A 16,301-nucleotide genomic window follows, 5' to 3' on the forward strand; every position below is an offset into this window, starting at 1 on the left:
TTCAAAAGAGCCTTGGCAACATAGTGAGACCTTGTCTCTACAAAAAAATTTTACAATTAGCTGGTGTGATGGCATGCGCCTGTAGTCCTAGCTATTCAGGAGGCTAAGGCAGGAGGATCCCTTGAGGCCAGGAGTTCAATTGCACCACTGCACTCCAGCCTGGGAGACAGTGAGATAAAAGAAACGAGAAGAGGAGAAAGAGAAAGAGAAAGAGAAAGAGAAAGAGAAAGAGAAGAGAGAAGAGAGGAGAAGAGAAGAGATAGAGAAGGGAAGGGAAGGGAAGGGAAGGGAAGGGAAGGGAAGAGAAGAGGGGAAGGGAAGGGAAGGGGAGAGGAGGGGAAGGGGAAGCGGAGGGGAGGAGAGGAGAGGAGAGGAGAGGAAAGGGGAAAAAAGAAAGAAAAAGAAAGGTAATAAAAATATTCTTACTTTATATTTTCATACATAGATATGGAAAAAGTTTCATGAAAAAAAATCATGGTAGCTTTCTAACCAAATATAAATAGATATGATTTAAATGTTCTTTTGCAATGAGGTTACTTACTTAAAACACACATTAGGAAGGAAGAAAAATACACAAGGCTAAGAATAATTATAAGCATAAGAGTAAGAAGAATTAGGGCACAGTCATTATAAATTTTTTTCTTTTTTTAATCCTGAAATTTTAGAAGCCATTATAAATGTTATAGTCATGAAAGAAGTGCTTAAGAAAGGTTCTATTAATCTCCAAGTCCATCCCACACAATAAAAACTGCTCTCTTTAATCTTCCAAGCATTACAGAGTGCCTAACACCGAACAATTGAAGTTTACAGGCAAAAATGCAGACAAGAAAATGAAGTTCTATAAACCTTTCTAATAAAATATCAAACTGCAACATAGGACTACTGCACCTTTTCCTTTTTAAACAATATGAAAAACTGAGAGTGGTGGCTCATGCTTGTAATTCTAGCACTTTGGGAGGTGGGAGGATCATTTGAGGCCGGGAGTTCCAGACCAGCCTGCGCAAGACCTCGTCTCTACAAAAAATAGAAAAATTATCAGGGTGTGGTGGCACAAAATACTCTGGAAGCTGAGGCAGGAGGATCGCTTGAGCCTGGGTGTTTGAGGTTGCAGTGAGCTGTGATCATGCCACTGCACACCAGTCTGGGCAACACAGTGAGACTCTGTCTCAAAAAATAAATGAATGAAAAAATGCGAAAAAAATTTGCTAGCTGTATTTTTAATAATATGGCACTCTAAAAACTTATGTTGCTGCTAGCTCATTTAATTTTAAATGTCTGGTCCTTTGGGAATATACAGTTGATGTTGCAAGTCACTTAACCACTATGGGCCTCGATTTCTTCACACATAAAAGTAAGAGGGTTAGTTTGTCTCATTTCTATGATTTCCCTTCAAGTTATAAAATTTGCTTTAACTCACATTTCAATAACAGGAAATATATATTGGGAGGGTGGGAAATATCAAGTATGGAATAGTCAGAAGTCTCTAATTTATAAGGTCAGTTTTATAAGAGGAAAGAAAATAGACTTGCTTTAGATCATTTAAACAAACAAAAGAAAAACCCTTCTAACTGCAAAGCTGTCACGTCTGCTAATCACCTAACATGTGTAACATGGATCCAGCATGTGCTCCTTCTTACAGTTGACAGCTGTTCTCTATTCATCAATTATTTTAATTTGCCTTCTGGAACTGTTAATGATTTTTGGCCTGAAGAAATAAATTATGTTTAAAGCAGGTGCACCTTTATATAACTATAAAAAGAAAAGAATTCAATTAATATCAACTATATGTTGTATATGTGCATAAAATATCTCTGGAAAAAGACAGAAGAAATGAGTAATAATGGTTGTGTCCAAGAAGGAAAACTAGATAATTAAAAAATAAGAATAGGAAGACAACTTTTCACTCTATACTCTTTGAATTTTGTACCATGTACAAATATTACCTATTCAAAAAATTAAAAAATAATAAAACATAAGCAACTAATTTCCAATTGCAAATTATTGGAAGGAATTAGTAAACTAATGTATGTAATGAATGTATGTATTTCAAAAGGATTGATATTTTTTCCTATAACCCAAGACCTCTTCTCAAATCTGATTTAAATATTATTTCAATTATTCTTTATGAGATTAAAGTATTTGTCTTCTTTCCATATTCAAACCCACAAATATCTTTCAAACAAGTATGTTATAATTACTGAAGTACTAAAATTTCATAAGATAAAAATGATTTTTTGACTCAGACTGCTCAATTAAGTCACATAACCCAGAAAAGGTAACTTTTAGCATCAACTTTGACACTAAAAATGTAAAATGTAAATCTTCCATTCAATAGAACTTGCCCACAAAGTTAAAAGACAAGGGACAAACATAGGACTAAATACAACAAAAAGTTAAATGGTTATCATCTATAATATATAAATAGCATCTTCAAATCAATACCCTCAAAAAACTTACAGTTGAAAAATGAGCAAAGAATACAGACAATTCACCAAATTACAAATAACCAATAAATGCACAAAAAGATGTTCAACCTCAATAGTAGTTTTATAACAAAGTACCAACGTGCTCCCTTCAGCAGCACTTATACTAAAACAAGGTACCATTTACAGCCTGCTACTTTTACAAAAATTAAAAAGATCTGAATAGTATCTAGTGTCGGCAAGAATGTGGGTAAATGCCCTTTCATATACTGTCATTAAGAATGTAAAGTAGGACAGACTTTTTGAGAGAGAATTTGACAGCATGAAATTTTTACCTATGAAAATTTTAAATGTATATGCCCTTTAACTCATCATTTCCAATTGTACTTGGAGGAACCTAGCCTGCAAAAATACTTCCAAATGTACACAAAGATACACATACAAAGATGTTCCTTGAAGATTTGCTTTTAACAGAGAAAAACTAGAAATAAACAGCTCCCACCAATAGCATAATTGTTAAATAAATTATGGTAAATTCATACTGTAGAATACTAATGCACTGATGTAGCTCCATGCATCCTAAAATGGAAAAGTGCATCACAGAATAATGTGTTAATAACTATCAATAGCCGGGTGCAGTGGCTCACGCCTGTAATCCTAGCACTTTGGGAGGCTGAGGCAGGAGGATCACTTCAGGTCAGGAGTTTGAGACCAGCCTGAGCAAGAGCAAGACCCCGTCTCTACTAAAAATAATAGAAACAAGTTATCTCGACAGCTAAAAATATATATAGAAAAAAATAAGCCAGGCATGGTGGCACATGCCTGTGATACCAGCTACTTGGGAGGCTGAGGCAGAAGGATTGTTTGAGCCCAGGAGTTTGAGGTTGCTGTGAGCTAGGCTGATGCCATGACACTCTAGCCTGGGCAACAGAGCAAGACTCTGTCTCAAAAAAATAAAAAAAATAAAAATAACTATCAATAAATATTTGTTGACTGAACAAATGTAAATATGCCCATTTATTTAAAAAAAGGCAGAACATGATATCTCTGTGTCTAAATAAATACACAAAAAAAGATCTGGAAGGATGCATACCAACTGTTCAGTGTAGTTACCTCTGAAGAAAGGAATCGGACTATAATGGGGGGTAGGATCTAGGAGGGGAAAGGGAGAGATTTTTACTCTTTACAGTTTATATTATCTGAATAGCTGACAACCAGTATATATTCATGCACTACTTGTATGTTAATACATGTATTTCTAAAATGTCTTTTTTTTTTTTTGATACAGAGTCTCACTCTGTTGCCCAGGCTAGAGTGCCATGATGTCAGCCTAGCTCACAGCAACCTCAAACTCCCAGGCTCAAGCAAACCTTCTGCCTCAGCCTCCTGAGTAGCTGGGACTACAGGCATGTGCCACCATACCTGGCTAATTTTTTCTATATATATTTTTAGTTGTCCAGATAATTTCTTTCTGTTTTTAGTAGAGATGGGGTCTCACTCTTGCTCAGGCTGGTCTTGAACTCCTGACCTCGAGCAATCCTCCCGCCTCGGCCTCCCAGAGTGCTAGGATTACAGGCGTGAGCCATGCATTTCTAATATGAATACAATTATTTTATTTAGTTTTTAAGAGATAAGGTCTTGCTATGCTCCCCAAGCTGGAGTGCAGTGGCTATTCATAGGCGGGATCCTAGTACACTATAGCCTCGAACTCCTGGGTCCAAGTGATTCTTTCACCTCTTCCTCCTGAGTAGCTAGGACTACAAGCAGGCACCACCACCCTGGCTCAATTTTTAATTTTAAAGAGAAAAAACTATGAAAGTGAAAACAAATTAAATAATTAGATCTCAAAGGTTCTAATCTGTACAAAGGTATCAACTAGAGCAGAATCTCAAAAACAGGATTAACTGCTATGTTTATAATGCAAAACTATCATGTACTATTACAGGATCTTACGTATATTGTTTAATTGATCCTTACAAAAACCATTCCTCACAAAACATAGCTTCCAGATCCCCTACCATTCTGGTCATCCTCCTCTGAATATCTGTTAATCTCCCTTTCAAAGCACCCAAAATAGAATACAACATCCCAGGTATGGTCTGGTCAGCAACTGTATACAGTAAACTAACACGTCCCATAATATGGGCTCTTTACAATGAACACACCTGAAGTTGCTTTATGTCATCTGTTTGTGAAATGCTGTTTTCGCACATCCCAAATTTCACCAAAAAGGGACGTGAAGGCTCTAATTTTAGCTCAGTTCTATAAAATTTTCTCATATTTTATATAAGGTTCCATTCTCTTTTTCAACACATCAAGAAGAGTCACAAAACATGGTACTTAGCCATAGAAAAAAAATTATTCGAATTAAATATGTCAAGTATAAACAGTATAAATTTTTTAATTTTTTAAAATATTTTTTGTAGAGACTGGGTCTATGTTGCCTAGGTTGGTCTTGAACTCCTGGCCTCAAGCAATCCTACCTCAGCCTCCCAAATGCTGGTATTACAGGTGTGAGCCACCGAACCTGGCCAATAGTAGAAACATTTTATGTTCTTTTTCATGCAGTACTATTTCTCTATACAACTGGATGTTGACTTGTAAAATAAGAAAAAGCTACTAGTAGGTGTCAAGTATGTGACTGGTACTCAATAAATGTAAATTTCCTCCCTTCAGAGCTCATAGCTTTGGTAAAGACAATGTGTCAAAAGGACTGCTAATTAAATGCTGTGGGAGAGCTATTGTGCAGTGGATGAAGTATGAAAATTTTCTTCAGAATAAGTTTACTTATTTTTAAAAATATTTTAGGTATAATTTAAAAAATATCGGGAAGTTCAATTAGATCAATTATGTTAAAGATGCCACAGGAAGAGACTCCTACTTATGGCAATACTTGTTTGAAGCCATTTTAAAAACATTTGAGTGCTTACTGTGTGCTAAAGACATGCTATATACCGGGATATGATGATTAAGCTACTACAGAGAACAAAAGGATAAAACACAAAAGAAAGGTTTTAAGGAAGGGTGTGGTATTTTGTAAGGATTATCTTTTCACTTGAACAGAAACAAACTTCAACGTGGAGAAAAATTAGTTGAAATATGGAACCTTTGGCAATTCAATGTAGTGGTCTCAAAATTGAAAGTATCTCAGGCATGGGCCAGCACTGGATTTGGAGCCTGAAGACCTGGGTTCAAGTACCCTGTGTGAAAGAATATATACATAAGATATAAAGTAAAGAGTACCATAAGAGAATTATAAATAAAATGCCGGCTGGGCACAGTGGCTCAAGCCTGTAATCCTAGCACTCCAGGAGGCCGAGGGTGGATCGGTTGAGCTCAGGAGTTCGAGACCAGTCTGAGCAAGAGCAAGATCCCGTCTCTACTAAAAGAAAAATAGAAAGAAATTAGCTGGAAAGCTAAAAATATATAGAAAACATTAGCCGGACATGGTGGCATATGCCTATAGTCCCAAGCTACTCGGGATGCGGAGGCAGAGGGATTGCTTGAGCCCAGGAGTTTGAGGCTGCTGTGAGCTAGGCTGACGCCACTGCACTCTAGCCTGGGCCACAGAGTGAGACTCTGTCTCAAAAAAATAAAAATAAATAAATAAATAAATAAAATGCCATGGAAGTTCAGGGAGGTAATGAGGTTTAAATGAAGTTTCCTGCTAAGAATGGGTTTAAAGGGTTATTAATATTCTAATATGCAGAGAGCGGAAGGGAAAAAGGTACTAACATTTATTGTGCATCTACAATGTGTCAGGCCCTATGCTAAATACTTCCATACATTATCTATGTAATTCTTACAACTCCATGATCTTCATTTTAGAGACTATTACACTAATGCTCAGAGATGTTAAATATTTGCCTACAGTCACAGAGCAAATAAGTACAGAGCCAAGAATGAGACAACCAAGTCTGACTAAAATTCTGTGACCTTTCCATTACAACATTTTTGACTTTTACAGGAACAGAAACAAGAGAGGATAATTAGGACTCAAATAATCTTGAGCCTAATATCAGTCAAAGTTTTAGACACTGGAATTCATCTTCTTTCCTGTGCTATGTAGTGATTTGCCATTTATTAGCTGAGTAAGTCTACAGCAATGCTTCCTAAACTTTTTCACTTAAGGGAAGAAGAAACTAAACACATCTCAAGAGAGCCCTTAAGCATGAATTTTCTTTGAAGTCTTTGAATTTTGCCTTAAAAATTAGTGTGAATATTGCCTTCTCCATATGTTTTAATGTAAAAAAAAAAAATTTGGAGACAGGGTTTTGCTTTATTGCCCAGGCTAAAGTGCTGTGGCGTAATCATAGCTCACAGCAACCTCAAATTCCTGGGCTCAAGATCCTCCTGTCTCAGCCTCCCAAGTAGCTGGGACTACAGGTGCCAGCCACCACACTCAGCTAATTTTTCTTTTTTTTGTAGAGACAAGGTCTCACTATGTTGCTCAGGCTGATCTCAAACTCCTGTCCTCTAGCCATCCTCCCACCTCAGCCTCCCAAAATGCTGGGATCACAGGCATGAGCTACCATGTGCAGCCAACAATATTTTCACCCAAGTCTTCAAGTGAAATTGATGATAATTCCATAAATGTGTTCCATCTTATGTGACCACAGTTTTATCTCATGGCACACTGTAGCATAACAGTGCAAATTCTCTAATTTGAAAATCATAGGTCAGAGAGGATAAGTAAGCTATTTTTCGTTAGTCAAGAGCCAATGATCCATACTGACAATTATTAAGCAGCAAATATAACTCAAGTAAGATTTATTTTCTATGAGAACATCCTACTGAAAGCAAGAAAGCAATCCTGACTCACATATAGGAAGGAAACACCCTTTTCTCCATGTCACCACATTAATAAATAACTTCAGCCAAGGAGTAGGGACGCACCTCAAGGAGTAGGGATGCACCTTTAAGACCACTGTAAGAAATAAGGTCTTAGTCCCAGAAATGCTAAATAGATTATGCAGAAATTTTTAATTATCTTTGATAATGCTCCACTCTATTAAAAGGTAATCAGTAGATGTCTTAAATTTTTTTCCAAAGTGCTTTTCAAATGCATTATTTGATTCAACTGCAGAGTCCATTCCCACACAAAAACAATAGCAGGCATTATCCCCATTTTACAGAATGCAAAATCAGAATCAAGGATAGAGTAAGTATCTCTTCCAAGAATGTAATCAGTAGCAAAGGGAAGCTTAAAATCCAGGTATTCTGATTTCCAGCTTACTGATCTACTAAAGAAAACTGCATATATTTTCATAAAGTGTTTCTCAAACTGCAGCATATATTAAGCATATCACATGCTGTCCACTCAGTAACTGATAAACTCAATTTCACAAACAGAAAAAGAGGCTGAACATGATTATGTAACTAGGAACATAGAACAGTACCTCTATTCTCTTATGATATATTCCTACAAGTACTGGTTTTTATGACAAGGGAGAAAAGAACCAGGAAGTAGGGGGGTGGGAGATAAACACATGTTAAAAATCTCGGGGGAAAAAATTTACATACTCATAATGGCATCTAAATTCAAGTGTTTTGTGGTTTTGGTTTTTTACCTAACAATATACTGTTACGGCTTACCTACTTGTCTTTTCCATCACTGTATAGTACTTTTTTTCCCTGTTGGAAGCAATCTACCCTCCCCCCAAAATCTAAGGTAAAATTATTCATTCCATCTTCCTAAATGAGACCGCGAGAATGTGCCATGTAAAGGAAAATGGGCTGTTATGCGTTTCTCCTTTCCAGTAAAATGTTAACACAACATATGCCAACACTGGAGACAAAAAAAAATTCTACTTGGATTTTTCCTGTAAATCATTTTTTACAGTATTTTCAAAACCTACGTGTTAATTTTCTTGTCATTAACTTTTTGAAGCATTCTAGTAAGTCTACAACAAAGAGAGGGAATAAGTATTAGCATCACAACCTATGAATCTGGGTGGAACAAAGACTTCTCCTTCCATTATGCAGAGGGAACCAAGTTGCCAAAAACAGTCCCCTCAGATACCACGCGTGGTTACTAACTGTACGTCTGGGCATAGAGAAGAAAAAAATCCTCGGTCAAATGCCGCCCCTGCCTACCGTCGCCCCCGCCTCTTTTGCCCAAGGCCTCGCCCCGGGGCTACAGTCCCAATCTTTTCTTCCCAATAAAGGGAAGCGGCGCAACCCTGAGTTCCATAACCTCTCGTTCTTCTACGCACGCGTCCCTCGGCACAACCCCGGTTCTAAATCCAGTCGCAGCCCCTCTCTGACCCCACCCAGACCCTCAAAGGGCTCCCACTGACCACTGACGTAAGAAAGGCCAAACTCAGCCCCCACGGGGCTGCCCTAAGCAGCCGCTCGGCTCGCCGCCCCGCCACTCCCCCACCTCCGCCCGGCCAAGGCGTGCCCAGAAAGGGACGCAAGCGCGCCCCTCGGTGCTGGCACCGGCTCCGCCGAGGGGCGAGGAAGGATCGGCGCGGTTAGCCCCACTCCTGCCTCTCGGCAGCGGCGAGGTGGCCACGACCCTTGCGCTCGCTTTCCGCTCAGTGCCAGGACGAGGGGTGTCGCTCTGCCCGAGAACCCGCCCGGTAGTGAGGGAAAGGTGTGGTCCAGGAGCAGCGGCCTCGACTGCGAGCCCGGCAGTTCGCAGGTCCTCATCTGGGGGTGCCGGAGCCTCACCCACGACCCCCGTGCCCTCCCAGTCGGCACCCAAGCCTACTCAAGAGCCTTTTCCGGGGCCGCAAACGCCGCCCTCGGCGCCGCGGGGTTGGAGCCCTGTCAGGTGGAGACAGGAGGCGATGGGTGACCATGGCAACCCGAAGTGTGCGGCGGCCCGACCCCGCCTCCGCCTTCCGGAGTCGCTCACCTGAGGGCTCAGGACGAGCCCGGAGAAGCAGCGGAGGAGAACGCAGCTGGGAGGCCGGCGGCCGGGGCCCCGAAGCGGCCGGCTCGGGGCTGGGGCGGGGGCGGGAGCGGGAGCGCGAGGGCGGCGGTCTGGGTTTCGCGTCGGCCCTCCCTCCTGCCGCCCGCGCGTCAATCCATCAGTTCGTCAGTCCGTCCTCGCATCCACCCCTCCCGGGCCGGCGACCGCTCAGCTCAGCCTCGAGCAGACTGCGGTTGTCAAGTGCTGCTGGAGCGGAGCTCCAACCTCCAGAGGCAGCCAATCGCCGCGCTTCCCCAAGGCGCCTCAGGACCCCGCCGTGCGGGGCGGCCAGGCAGGTGCCTGCGCCGAAGGGAGAGTCGGCGGGGCGGGGCCGGCGGGGCGGGGCGGGGCCCGGGGGGTGGGCGGCTGCAGCCGCGGCGGGGGCCGGCCGCGAGGGGACAGGCTGGGCCCCTCTCCCGGGGCCAGCGGGAACAGAGGGAAAGGCGGACGCTGCAATTGCGTGAGGGCCTCGTAAGCCAGGACGTAGACCCATAGTTGACCGGTGACCCCGTGTCCCAAAATAGCGTGGACAGGGTTGTCGCCTCCAAAAACAGAAGTCGTCGGCGCATTAGGATTGACTCTTAATACTCGCCCCCGATAACTTGTTAATAAGGACTAATGAGATAAATCTTGCCTCATCCCGCTTTTCCAGGTCCCTGAAAACTCCAGTAGTTTTTTTAGTTTATTTTTCCCCTTCCCTCTTTCTCATTTTGTAAACCTGATTTGCCTTGAAGCATTTTTCAGTCATTTAGCCTTTAACTTGTTCACGGTGTTTCTCTACCCCTTTTTGGTTGTAAGCCCTTTATTCCCACACCATAGGTACAATAGTATTCCGCAAATACACGTGATGCTCCACAGAGCTGAATTAAGCATTCAAAGGGGATAACTATGTAGAGCTAAGAAAGAATATAGTTACACAAACCTGTAGTAAGAACCTCTTCCTCACAAAGGCTAAAGGCCAGAGTGAGCTGGATCTCCCAAAAGGGGAAAATGGGGTGAAAGAGACTGGTAAAGACAATAAACATCAAAAACATTGCTGGGATTCCCATGTTTATTGCAGCATTGTTCACAATAGCCACAATATGCAGTTAAGCTAAGTTCCCAATGGATGAATGGTTAAAGAAAATGTGGTATATACACACAATGGACTTTTTTTTCTTTTTCTTTTATTTTTTACAGGCAGGATCTTGCTGTGTTGCCCAGGCTGGAGTGCAGTGGCACAATCATAGCTCACTTCAGCCTCCAACTCCTGACTTCAAGCAATCTTCCCAGCTCCCTACCTAGTAGGTAGGACTACAGGCACTCACCACCACGCTCAGCTAATTTTTAAAAATTTTTTGTAGACACTGGGTCTTGCTATTTTGCCCAGGCTGGTCTTGAACTCCTGGTCTCAAGTGACCCTACCACTTCAGCATTATAGGTTGTGAGCCACCGCACTAGGCCCACAGTGGAATCTTACTCAACCATTAAAAAGAATGAAATCCTGTCATTTGCTGCAATGTGGATGGAACTGAAGGATATTATGTTAAGTGAAATAAGCCAGGCACAAAAAGACAAATATCTCATGTTCTCACTCATATGTGAGAGCTTAAAAAAAATTGATATAATGAAGGCTGTGAATAGAATGGTGGTTACCACAGGCTGGGAAGAGTAGTTGAGGGGTAGAGGAGAATGAGGAGGGGTTGGTTAATGGATAAAAAAATACAGTTAAACAAGATCCAATATTCGATAGCACAATAGGGTGATTATAGTCAACAATAAGTTGTGTATATTTTAAAATAACTAAAAGAGTGGAATTAGAATGTTCCCAACACAAAAAAATGATAATGCTTGAAGTGATAGATACCCCCAATTACCCTGATTTGATTATTACACATTATATGCCTTTATCAAAATATCACATGTACCCCATAAATATATACAACTTATGTACCCATAATTAAAAATAAACATTTTTAAAAAAATAAAGGTAGAAGGAATAAATTCTAGTGTTTGATAGCACAACTGGGTGACTATAGTTAACAATAATTTATTGTATACTTCAAAATAGCTAGAAGAGAAGATTTAGAATGTTCCCAACATAAAGAAATAATAATGTTTGAGGTGAAGGATATCCCAGTTACCCAGATTTGATCATTACACATTGTATGCTTGTATCAAAATATCACATGTACCATAAATATGTACAACTATTATGTATCCATAAAAATTGAAAATTAAAAAAATACATTTCTGGAAAGGAATCATTTTATCCAATTCAAGATAAAAGAAGCAATAGCTTGAGGTAAACTTTCTACGAAAAATATTTATAAATTCAGGGAAAACAATTACCGCATTAAAGCTGAACTGCAAAACCACAATTGCCTAGTCTTGACTAACTCCTACAAGAAAGTCTTCATTAACTCTCTCAGTGATGACAGTCAAATAAATATAACCACAGTTTAATGTTCTCAGGGTCTTGATGTTGAAAACAAAACAAGCAAATAAAAAATAGTTTACAAATGTTTAAAATGAAAGAGTGGGAAGATATGATGTATTCTGGAAATAGTCTCTCAATTATTTTGCCAGTGTAGTTCATCTAAGAAACCACCTCTAAATCTTGACTCTTGAACAACAGCACTCGCAAGAACCAGCATCATTTATTTATCTTTTTCACATGATTCTTATTTTATGTTTTTTATCATGACACTTTCACATTTGTGGTTTCATTTAATCCTGGAAACCATGCTTTATATGATATTTGCATGCTGGTGTTATATCTAGGGGGATAAATGGATTTTTATAGTGATGTAGCTTCCATTTCCTTTATATCTCCATATTTCCATTCAGTCAGTCCACTGAGAAGTGTTCACAGATACCTTGCAAAGTTCACCCACCCAGTGAGAAGGTTCTCTTGTACTCTTATTTCTGAGATCAGAATTCCACTCTACCATGAGTCCTAGAAGTTGTAAGTCCAAGATCAAGGTGTCAACATGGTTGGGTTTTGGTGAAATTCCTCTTCTTGGCTTGCAGATGGCCGACTTCTCACTATGTCCTAACATGGTCTTTCCTCTGCGTGTGCATGGACAGAGTGAGCCAGCATCATTTGAATATTTAAATCTTCAACTAGATCTAGAAAGAGTTAGTAATCAGGGACAATCTAACAAACATTTGAGCACCCACCTGGGACAAAGTGCTAGAAAAAAGGAAGAACCTGATCTTCTAGTACTAGATTGGTTTCAGCATTCATTTAGCACAAAATGAAGTGCTTTGCCTGTGTTCTCACTTAACCCTCACACTCTCCTTTAAAACACCTGTTAATTATTCCCATTTTAGAGATTAAGGAAATCACTTGGCCAAGGTCGCACAGCTAATATGTAGCAAAGCCAGGATTCTAACTGATCTGACTTTTAAAACCACTTTTTTCCACTCTACCTCACTGTATCAAATGGAAATTTTAGCTTGAAAAAAATGGGCCCTATCCTGACAAGGTAGGGAGGATAAGAGGTCTTATTTATAATTATATCCCCCATACCCTGTGGCACAGTGTTATTTCCATGTAAATTTTCAATAAAGAGTAATCAGCATTGTCAGAAGCAAATACATAACCATTATATTTCTGGGAAAAGGGGGTGGGAGGAGGGAAGGAACCAGCCACAGAAATATAAGACATCTGGTACCCCTTATCACTTGTACACTGATAAACACATTGACTATATATTTGCTTCCTAATGTAACACCCAGTTTTACACTCCAACCGCAATAGCTGTTAGCCTGGCTGGTCCCAGTGCAATGGTGTTTACAACTAACTGATCACTACCACTTACAGATTCTTTTGTTCCTTCTTCACTCTTGCTGCTTCACTTGACTAGCCTTTAAAAAAAAAAATTAAAAAAATAGTTTTTTAAAAAATAGCTGTTAGCCTAAGCTATTACCTTTCCTTCTATACTCAGCCACACTGGTTAAGATTAGATCTCGTCTTTCACTCTAGTTGCTGCCATAGCAGTGAATTGTTCAGAAAGGACAAAGCTTTCTTAGATGAAGGACTGTCCTGAGATCCCAAGTTACTGCCTCTATCATTCACCAAATATTTGCTGAATGCCTACTCTGCATCAGGAACTAGGTTAGGCATCATTTGGAAATGCAGGTTCTAACTTGACAAATGATTCATGGTGGTTTGTGACTTAAATGCCTGTAGGCTAAGGTGGACCGCTTTTAATATGATTCTCAAATCTTATTTCTAAAAAGGGGAATAGAAGCCTTTGGTTTTCCCCAAATAGAAAGGAATCCGTGCACAAGCCCAAACTAGGAAATCTTGCCTCAAGGAGTTCAGGAGAAGTTCAATGGGGATAAGGGAACTTGTTTTAGAAGCTCCACTCTCATTCCTAGAACATAGGCACATGCATACACATATCAAAGAGCTCTGTGCTCCAGAGCCAGCAGCACAATACCCAACATAAGGAATCAACCTAAGTGAGGCTTTGGGAGAACAAAGCACCACCCCTGCTGCTTCCTTCAAACAGATCAAGGATTATGGAGGTAGAATAACCTGGGGCTATCAGGACTCCTACTAGACCCCTAAACAAAAACTTAAATTACACATAAAAGAGATATCACATCTGTAATCTCAACACTTTGGGAGGCTGAGGAGGGAGGATCACTTGAGCTGGATCACTGGAAGTTTGGGGTCCCAGTGAGCTTGTGGTCACTGCACTCTAGCCTCTGCAACAGAATAAGACCCTGTCTCAAAAAAAAAAAATGTGCTTTTATTTATATTAGTATCTGATGTGTTATATTTTATTTTGGAAAAAAATATCCCATTTTGATCAAGTCATTGATATATGTCAAGGGAAACTAAATGTTAGGAAATGTTAGTATTAATAATACATAAAACACATTAGACATCATAATTTCAGATAGATGTTTTAAGATAAGGTTAGAAAGGTTCTAGCAATAAGCTTGAGACCATTTAGTAGAACTTGCTATAAAGATGGAAGAAATGTCAGAGATTCACTAAAACAAGTCTGGATAGGTGTCTTGTTTTAAGTTCATATGCTCCCCAAAATCTATTTCAGAAAAATCAAGTATAGTAATATTAATAGTATTTCTTTTAGAGTTTGGTAACTAAATAGGTCCTTTCCCAATGAAAATTTCTAAAACTATCTAAAATGACCCTGCAAAGGCAAATGACAAACTGTTTTAGCAATTGTTCTCCCTGTCCTAAAAGAATACACCCAAGATGTCAAAGCAGTTTACCAAGCTTTCTGTACAAGGATAAAAAATAAAGTGAATATGTACATAGAAGTCTCAGTACTATAAATATCATATAGGAACTTCTATCAATCTACTGGCAACATGTAAGAAATGTGCTTCTTATTTTATTTCTATACCTTTAGAATTTCATTTATCCAGATACCACATAGCAAACTGGTATCTGTGCTATGCCTCAAATACAACAAGGTGTTTAATAAATACTTGTCTGATACATCAAAACTTTTTTCTTGATCCTATCCCATAATTTATTAATAACACTGTGAATAGCTCATGTGGTCATTTACTAGGACCCAGGAAAAGCCACAGCCTTCAACAACATTTAACACCTTGTTCACTGATCATCTACACTCCAGTCTCTATTTGTGGCAAGAAAGAAAACATGGGACCCTAAGAAAATCAGGCCTAGAGAATTGGGAATGTTCTGGGATGCAGACAGAGATTTTAAAAGTTCTTGATTTTCAGGCATAATGGTCAGTGTTGTTAGCTCTTATGAGCAACTATGAGGCTTCTCTAAAGAACTTAGAACACACTGGGTGCAGTGGCTTATGCCTGTAATCTCAGCACTTTGGGAAGCTGATGGTCACTTGAGACCAGGAGTTTAAAACCAGCCTGGGCAACATAGTGAGACCCTGTCTCTACCAAAATAAAAAAAAATTAGCTGGGCATGGTGGTGCACACCTGTATTCCCAGCTACTTGGGAGGCTGAGGCAGGAGGATTTCTGGAGCCCAGGAGTTCGAGGCTGCAGAGAGCTGTGATCATACCACCCTGGGGGAGATAGAGCAAGACCCTCATAAAAAAAATAAATACATAGATAAAAATAAAATAAAATAAACTTGGAGGAAAAATTACCCTCTTTCAATTACTTCTGAGATCAACATCTAAATGAACTAGAGATATGCAAAGTCACCATAAAGTGAAACACATAGACAGTGCTTGGATGGGTATCATCAATGGAAGTGAAGACTCAAGCCAAGTTTCCAGTGTCAATAACAAGACAATCCTGAAGGTGGCTCTCCAGGCAACCCACCCCTCTGCATTGCTCCAGGCCCTAGTGAACCATTTTCCTAATTTTGTATTAATTCTATCCTATATTACTTGATGCTCTAGAGAATGCATTCGTGTTACTCCCCTCATTATGATACACCCTCATAATTCTGTTTGCATTTCCTACATGTGTCTGCCTAGAGAAGGAAGAATATGATGGTCATACAGGTGCAATTTTTCCTTATATCTATAACCATTTTCATACATTGGTCTTATGAGCTCGGCTTCTATGAGTCCACCCAGAGAGATGGATATGCTCTCCATTTGCTGATGAAATCAGTTTCTGAGCCTGCAGTGCTGCAAACCAAACTCTGGACTATAGCATATTCACCCAAGTAATGCAACCTCCTGAGGCCTCTTGGAAAATAGCCAAATGACTCTCTAGGCAACACCCCTCTCCACTGATGGGAGGCCAAGTAAGCTATTTTCTCTATTTAAAAATTTCTACCCTTAGCAGTAATATTACAGTTTATTCAAGAACACCAGTAATCATAGATCTATATTAGATGCTCTACGTGAGCATCTAATAAACATGACAGATAAAGAAAGGCATAATTTTTTTAAAGAGAGAGTTTCACTTAAACCAAAGTAGGGAGGGAACTATTATAGATTAAAAGAAATTTAGACATACCAAATGCAATGGGTGAGACCTTGTTTAGGA

At 39.8% G+C, this 16,301-nt stretch overlaps 1 protein-coding gene across 5 annotated transcripts in view; it reads right to left on the minus strand.

The window, feature by feature from the left end:
- Nucleotides 1–9,671, minus strand: part of LOC123634982 (WD repeat-containing protein 47) — a 59,802-nt gene extending 50,131 nt beyond the window's left edge. For 4 of the 5 annotated variants that reach the window (XM_045546693.1, XM_045546691.1, XM_045546692.1 and 1 more), the window contains exon 1: nucleotides 9,286–9,671. The gene's annotated coding sequence lies outside the window, so the exon portion shown is untranslated. Of the gene's footprint in view, nucleotides 1–9,138; nucleotides 9,225–9,285 lie in introns of those variants that run through there. The other variant, XM_045546690.1, reaches the window with a different exon arrangement.
- Nucleotides 9,672–16,301: the final 6,630 nt, after the last annotated feature.

Source organism: Lemur catta, chromosome 3, assembly GCF_020740605.2.
Source record: "Lemur catta isolate mLemCat1 chromosome 3, mLemCat1.pri, whole genome shotgun sequence".
In the NCBI taxonomy this organism is placed as follows: domain Eukaryota; kingdom Metazoa; phylum Chordata; class Mammalia; order Primates; family Lemuridae; genus Lemur; species Lemur catta.